We start from the raw sequence: 8651 nt of genomic DNA, 5'->3' as shown, positions 1-8651 counted from the left end.
TACGGCAATCCTGTCCTACTTCAGCTTTTTGTTTTCTCATGTTAGGTATTTCCTACAGGACAGCTGTACTGAAGACCCACAGTGTAGTCAAAAACAAGACCCTAACTTTTTATGCTTTGACGTTTTGCAAGAAACATAATGCAGTATAGATTTCCATAAACCAGCTGTTGCTCTCTGTCACACGTGAATTGTCCCCACTGTAGGAGCTTGGGAATTTTTAAGGAAATTTTCCCACGGTTTTCCTGTGTGTGTGTGTGTGTGTGTGTGTGTGTGTGTGTGTGTGTGTGTGTGTGTGTGTGTGTGTCACAGCTGCACCAAAGACCCTTAGTCAGAGAGAAGCAAAGTCTTAAATGTTTATGGTTTGGCGTTTGGGTTTGAGAAAAGTAAGGCGTGTGTTTTCATCAAACAGTTCCTCTCTGTAAAACGTGACTAAAACATAATGGTAAATGGTCGGGGTGACGTTACAGAATTGCTTTAAAAACCCCACCTCTGACCGTAGATCTTCCACACATCACCAGTGAAAGAGCGGGACCCAAACACACACACACACACACACACACACACACACACACACACACACACTGAGGAAACTCAGTATGGATTCCAGCCAACTTCCCAAGGAGGATCTTGAATCGATCGGACTACTTTCACCAAGGAAACGTAGGAAGAAAGCTTTCGGAAAAACCTGCATTTGCACAGCGTACCGTTTCCCTGTGGCTTCAAAAGTTGCGGGAGCAAATGGTCGTAGAGGATCTCGCACCTACGGCCGAAGATATTGCAACATTCCTCCGGAATACTGGCCGTCCGTCATCAGAGAGGAAATGGTGTCTGAAAATGTCGTTTCGAGGGTAAAACCTCCGGGAGATAAACGTGATAAAAAGGATGATGTGAAACAAAACGTCACGCTGGGGAAAAGAAGACCGAGCGACTTTGTTTTCCGGTGCTCTGATAGACTGTTCAAACAGCGCCAGATTAAAGACTTTGAGGGAAAAGGGTCTCTGGTCATTTCACCGAAAAAGAACAAAAACGGAGAACGTTACGTTGTTTTTCACAAGTCCAGCTTTTCTGAGAAGGAAAAGAACTGTAACCTGACCAATGTGACGCTGACTGAGAGAGAGAGAGAGAGAGAGAGAGAGAGAGAGAGAGATGTACATGCTCAATCAAACCATCCTGAAAACAGAACAGGTTGGAGAAATCCATTCTATGCTGGTTCAGACACGAAACACGAGACCCACCGTTCACGATTCGGGCTCCTCTGTGTCTGTAAGGAAAGGTGGACTGATGAGCGTTAAGATGAGATCCGCCTTTCAACAACGACGCATAACTCTGATCATCTCACGCTATACGGAGCACGATAACGCCTGCAGAGTTCAGCTGGAGGTGTGAACGGCTGAGGTCGTACGTGAAGAAAGATTGTGTGAAAATGACGAGGAGCAATGATTTACTTTTTCACTGCACTCGAAAATGAGACCGAGGAGATCATTGAAGGTTCGCTGCTGGAATCTGAACTTTTAGACGTCTATGAAACGACCCGTCACATTTTGACAGATAAGTAAAACGTTTTCTTTTGTTTGTTTATTTATTTTATACCTTAATCAGCTTCCATAGATCATGTGGAAGAGATGCCTTATGTTTGACCATTCAAATCACAGTAATCACGTACGATCCTTTCAACACTTTTCTTTCTCTGTACCAGCGAGAGACAAGTGCACCTGTATCGACTGCGACATTCCTGGGATGAGAGTCCTGCTGACCAGTCAAAACGACCAGGACGACCACGATGAATTAAAAATAACAAACGGGTGAAGGTTGTCCTCACCTTCGCTAAGCGAGAAGCAAAACGGCATCGAAAGTCGGCCCGGTTCACCTCTTACAGACGAGGAAAGTTCAGAAGAAGATGTGATAAACATAATGATGACAAACCTGCCATCCTCCGGGAGCGACAACGATGATGATGATGATGATGATGATGATGATGAAACCACGGTGAGCGACGAATCTGAGAACGTAGAAATTGTGGGTGTTAAAGAATGGGAGGTTGATGATGATGATGATGACGATGATGAGGTGAAGGTATCGGAGAATGGTCGACGTGAAGAAGAAGAAGTGGAAGAAAAGGTGAAACGGGAAACCAAGAAATGATAAAATGACAGAAATGTCAAAGCTTTAGGAAAGGATCTGCACACGAGCTCTCAAAGATATGATCAGAGAATGGAATGAGCAACAGTGTGAGGGGTGTAAAATTGACCATCCATCACAAAATCAACAGACCTGTGTGGAAGGAGTGCCGGTGCGTTTCCTAGATGTGTTCAAACAAAAGTGGTTCAGCGTTCTGGACGAAAGCGAGAGCCTCCTTCACCAAACCATGCGTCTGGAGTTTGGAGTTACCGACCAGCCGGATGGATTTGTAATGAGGATCCTGAAAAAGTTTCACGACCAGCTGCAAGATGATTTGACGGTTGAAGAATCTATGTCCGACTATCTTTCCAAAAATCCCTTTGAGGCGTTGATTCGTTATTTTCACAATGAGGAGTTTAGTGATCAGTGTAAAGAGGCTGCTGCATCCCTGTATAACATTCTAATGAAGTCTGAGGTTGGTGAATAAAATGCTGCTGCTACTGTTACCGCTTTGTTTTTCTGCACGCTGTCATTTCATTTATTAAACATGTTCCTCTTCTCATTTTCATGTATTTCATGTTATACATATATATCCTGATGTAGAAAAAAGAAATCCCCATAGTATTACTCCATATCCATATTTATCATGTTTTTGTCTTAAATGTATTTAACTACACTGATTAAACATATATAGCATGTTTCATATTATTAATACAACATATTATTACGTATGATGTTTAACAACTTTTTTTTTACTTATTCAGTGTTCCTAAACCAACAAAAAAACATAACACATAAAAAAATTGCATCCAATTAAAAAAAAACAAAAAAAACAATCTACAACTTTTTATTCAAGTTTTTTTGTTGTTGTTGTTGTTGATAAAAGGGTGGAGGAGGAACGGGTTCTTCTGGAGGTGGGTTTTTCCATAATACCTAAATATATATATTGGTATAAAAAAAACACACATACACACAGTCTGTCATTTGAGGGTTTTTTTTTGTTTGTTTGTTAATTTGCTTGTTTTGTTTTGGGGCTTTATTTCTAAACGTTATGGCAGCGAACGAACGTTTAGAAGAACTTTATTAGGACGGTGGGGAGTTTGAGCGGTAGACAGAGTTTTATCCGTAGTCTTAAGTTCTCTGGTTCCTTCAATAATAATAATAATAATAATAATAATAATAATAATCATAATAATAAAATGAGGCCGATGTTTTTCTTGGGAGTTTAGACACCTATTCCTTAAATAAACCCAGACTAATTAATTTCAGAAGGAACGTGGTTCTAGTTTAAGGAAAAGGAAAAGGAAGCTCAGTGGTGAATTGATTTGGTGGATTTAAGCAATCTTTCAGTACAATGATGAAAAAAAATATTCTCACGTGTATAGACATTTTTTCTAAAAACTCCTGGGTAAAATAAATGAGCACGAATCGTGACTAGGGCTTATAAAATATTTTTGGAAGGCAGACGACCCGTCACTCTACAATCCGACAAAGGTAAGGAGTTTTTAAACAAATCTTTTTAAAACCCTTTGAAAAGATATAACATTAGACATTTCACTACGGCTAGAGAACTGAAGGCCTCCTGGTGGAGCGTTTCAACACAACTCTCACGGGTCGTATGTTTAGGTATTTTACGGGGTTAAACACTTACAGGTATTTAGATGTGTTGAAAGATCTGGTGCATTCATACAATCGTACGTTTCACAGATCTATCAGAATGAAACCCGTTGAGGTGACGCGCCGTAATCAAGTTCAAGTTTATCATTTATAAGGTAAACGGGTTGGTGGTTAAAATATCTGGCTATCTACATTTACAGTGAACGACGTGGTTCACATTTCCAAAGAAGGCAGGGCGTTCACCAAAGGCAAACATTTTCAGTCGAATATTTTTTCATAAAGGAGGTGTTAAAAAGAGACCCGCCCATGTATAAACTTAGGGATCTGGAAGGAGAGGTAATAGAGGATTCTTTTTACGAAGAAGAAATGCAGAACATAGTCGTGCTGAAAAACAGGATGTATCCAATTAAAAAAAATATTGGCTAGAATTAAATAAAAGTCAGAAGGAAAGGTTGGGATCTGAAATTTGATTGGTGGATAGATGAAAGGGATGCTCATGACCTCGCTCCCCCGCAGTGGTACTAAGACATGGAGGAGAACAGCGATTTTTACATCAGGCTTCTCAGGAACACATGTCCCAAACTGTATCCGCAAAACGAAATTTCTAGTTATTGCGTAAAGTTGTCTAAAACTGTTTGTCTGAAAGGTTGCTGAGTGGTGGGTCTCTCAGAAATGAACTATCCGAAGACGTGGTGCACTCTGCCTAGACCACAGAGGGAAAACAGAAGAGGTTGAAATTTGGTTTAATTTCGGTTTGGAACTGATTCATATAGAAAAGCACACGGTGGTTTTTATGCCACCGTCGAGGAACTTTTGCTCAAAATAAACAAGTTTTTTAGGTAAAAGACCTGTGGTGTAATTTTGTTTTAGACCCACTGACCAGACGCCTCCAACTTAACCTTGAAAAAGAAGAAATGAAGCGTTTGGTCTGGGAAAATAAATAGCCCGTTAACGTTAGAACGTCTGGAGCTTTTGCAGATATTCTGGGTTTCACAGAACATCGGTGGGTCGCTGCGCACAGGGGCGAGCACCCGGCCTGTATAAAGGGTGGAGGTTTTATCTGTACGTAAATTCAGACGTGTCGCTGTTTCAAAAAGCTTTCAGTCTAGTCCACCCACACCTCAAGACGGCTGTTCAGAACATTGCTAAATATGTTGTTTCTGCTGTGGCGGACAAAGCGGGTCGAAGATTTACGGACAGTCAAGAGGGCACAGGTCTGTCCGCGCTCAGTCGCGTGCACATGCGCCCTCCGGGGCAACGCGTGTCTGACCCCCATAAAATCAGAGGATCTCCTTCCAAAGCAGAAAGTGACTGAGGCGCTGACCTTTGGACATTCTTTGAAGAAAAAGCAAAAGAAACAAAGACCAAAACCGCAAAGAAGAGGAAAAGAGTTTGACTGAGTCCCGATAAATTTTAAAAAGAAGAAGAAGAAGAAAAAAACAACAAAACAAAAACAAGCATGTCTCTGATACACGCCGCTTCTACCGAGTGTTTGAAATCAGAGTTGGGCTTATTTACTCTGCCTATCACACAAACCAGCATCGAATCTTACAAATATGTGAAACGCCACCCATCACATCCATCACAGACACCGGTCCCATACATTTCTTCGTAGCAGGTTCGGGAGACGAGCATCTGGATTTGAATCGTTGGCTGTTGTACCTGACCTGCAAAATGACGAATCCGGACGGTTCTGATTTAGCGCGCGACGCCAAGGTCGGTTTGATCAACTACCCCATCGCGAGTCTTTTTAGCCAGGTGGAAGTTTCTCTGGGCGATGAACTGATTTCCCAGAGCAGTTCGACCTACGGCTACCGAGCCGCCATGGAGTGTTTGCTGAATTATTCTGAGGAGACCCTGCATCTCAATTTCCCACCGGCATGTTTAGAAGGGATACTGCGGGACATATGGACGACGCTGACCCCACTGGAGAGAACCAGGGCCTGTCATAGAGGAGCGAATTCAGCGAACAGAGCCGGGTTTTTGAACTGCTGGGACACAGACACAGACATTTTTAAATTCCGTGGACGTGAGAGTTAAACTGCTGCGTGATAAATACGAATTAGTTTTGATGTCTTCTGATCAAAACCCGGCTATAATCTACGCATCCTGTCGGCTCTGCTGTACGTCAGAAAAGTCAACGGGCGTGAACCTCGCTCACACCTCCGCTCTGATGAGCTCAAACACCAAGTATCCGCTGGAGCGCGTGACCGCTGCACTGATCAGTGTCCCCGCCGGTCACCGCGGATCCAGTCAAGATCATTTGTTTCTGAAACAAGTGCCTAAATTTATAGCGTTGGGATTCGTCCATAACCAGGCCTTTAGCGGTTCTTACACTCGCAACCCTTTTCATTTTCATCACTATGACGTAGAATCTTAACATTTGGCAGTGGATGGCGTTTCCTACCCCGCTACACCTTTCCACCCTGTTTGTAACTGTCAAAGAAGTCTGAGAGAATATTTGAGTCTGGTCGAGGCCACAGATCAGTACCTAAAGGATCAACATTTGGCCATGAGCAGAGAAGACTATCACCGAGGTTATACTTTATTTATTTCCAGAGTTGGGGGGCTTTATAAGAAAAGGCTCTTCTCCCTGCTGAGGTTTTCAGAATTTTGGGAACTACTAAGAAGTCAGCAGCCTGAGATTTAAGTATTCTTGATGGATCATAATATGTAATAAGATCTCGCAGGTATTCAGGAGTGAGGCCATGTAGGGCTTTGTATGTTAATAGAAGAATTTAATAATCAGTACAGAATTTATCTGGGAGTCAGTGCAGTGCTGATAGAACTGGACTGATATGGTCAAATGTTCTAGTTTTAGTAAGGACCCTGGCTGCAGCATTTTGAACTAGTCGAGGATTATTGAGGTTCCTGCAGGAACAACCTGATAAAAGTGCATTACAGTAATCTAGTCTTAAGGTAGACAGTGGCGGGGGACAAATAAACATTCTGAAATTGTACAATAGTACAGCTCATTTACACTCAGCTAAACGTCTCGCCATAGACGCTCTATTCTTAATGGGAAAGAAGGAGAGGAACAGTAGCAGTAGCACAGCATTTACCCTGAACAGCTGATAAAGAGAACCTTTATGTTAAAAAAGTGACAAATTCCAGCAGATTTTAAAAGTATTGAGAAAAGAAGTTATTCAGTGAATCAAGAAGTGTGTCCACTATTCTTAAAAGGTCATGTATAGACCTTGGTGGTCAGGCATAGTTTTGAACTGCTTTAAGTGAAAATGCAGGAGCAGTGCTTGAGCAGTTCTCTACCAGCTACATGATCTATATACAAACAGAACTCCAGCAGAATCCACTCTGTGCATGAACTTGATGAAACACCACTGAACTCTGCGTGCAAGATACCTTTTACCACCCTGTATCCTGTCATTATTTTAAATGTATTTTTTTGTTTTTTAACATTTTTGATAATGTAATAGCAGTGATGTGTGAAGATTAAGACACACCTAGGGCTGGGCCTAAATGTCCAAATATTATGTTAAAGGACCATAAACTCCATTTTTCCTCTTTTTTCTTCAGTCCTACTTAGTGTTTGTGGAGTATCGTGAACCAAAAATCTCGCTTTATCCCTTACAATTAAAACCGGCTGTTTTTGTTTATTACAGTGCCTTTAAGATATATGTAAATGAGCTTTGTTCTGATTAGCTGTGTTTCTCTGAAGTCTCTCAAGCTCTCAAGATGGAGTGAATCATTTGTCAAGTTCTAGCAGATGTATGAAGTGGAGAATTTAGCATTTAATTTCAGGTCATTTCACCTGTGTGGGGTGAAACTTTTGCCGTTCTCGGTCAGGTACTTAAACTACAGGATGTGGGAAAATTAGTTTTATTTTAGGTCTTTTCAACTGTGTGAAATTCTGCTTCAGGTACTTTAACCTAGATACAGTGGGGTATGAAATGTTTGATTTCTGATATTTACAGTATTTTTAGGATTACATTTCAGGGGGGTGAATCATGTTATCTGAAAAATGGGCTACGCTAACCCTCTTATAGAATCCATAGGGGGCGCTACAAGCTCTGTGTTGAATGTGAAACGCAACACTGTTGTATCCCGTATTCAGAGCTATGCTACTGAATTCTGTATAAAAAGTAGCAGAACTTTCCTACAGACCACAGTAACAGAACACTGTTCTACCAGAATAGAGTAGCGTAACAATGTCTTACAGAACACAGTAGCCTGAAACTGTTCATTCACAACAGAGTAGCATAACGCTTTCATTCAGAAGACATTAGAATAATTATTTTAATACAGAATACAGTACCAGTTCTCTTTCAACCAGAATAACACTACACAACCAGCATAGAGGAGAATAACTCATACAGAATACAGGATTCAATTCAAATGAATTTTATTTATACAGCGCTTTCACAACAAATGTGGTCACACAGCAGCTTTACAGAGATCGTTTGAGCAAGCCAGTGGCAACAGTGGCAAGGAAAAAGGAGGAACCAAGACTCAAAAAGGGAACCCATCCTCCTCTGGTCGACACTGGATAGCACAATGAAAAGCAAAACCGCAATAAAACACGGAAATAAGGGAATATGGCCAATGTGCCGTCAAGCCATAAAAAGATGAAAACAGGAGTGAAATGAAGTCCATGCAGGTACACGGTCATAAGCACAGCCATGCAGTGAGGGGAGGATGACTCAATTCGAGGACCCAGGACCGGACAGCGGGCAGGAGGGTGGTGGAGAGAGAGAGAGAGGTCTGTCGATGGAACAGTTGAAACTGGGCATCTCAACACATGGAAACGAGAGAAAAAACACAAAAGGGTTAGGATGGGAGGGGTGGAATCACAGCAAAAACTTTTTAGAAATGGTTGCAGCAGGACATTGTAGGCAAAAGCAGCCAAACACAAATGCACTCGGACCCGCAGACAGCAGGGGGCAGCTTAGCACATGGAG

The sequence above is a fragment of the Salminus brasiliensis genome, chromosome 20 (assembly GCF_030463535.1).
Source record: "Salminus brasiliensis chromosome 20, fSalBra1.hap2, whole genome shotgun sequence".
NCBI classification, from domain to species: domain Eukaryota; kingdom Metazoa; phylum Chordata; class Actinopteri; order Characiformes; family Bryconidae; genus Salminus; species Salminus brasiliensis.
The sequence above is the reverse complement of the archived record's forward strand: the minus strand, read 5'-3'. Positions refer to the sequence as shown.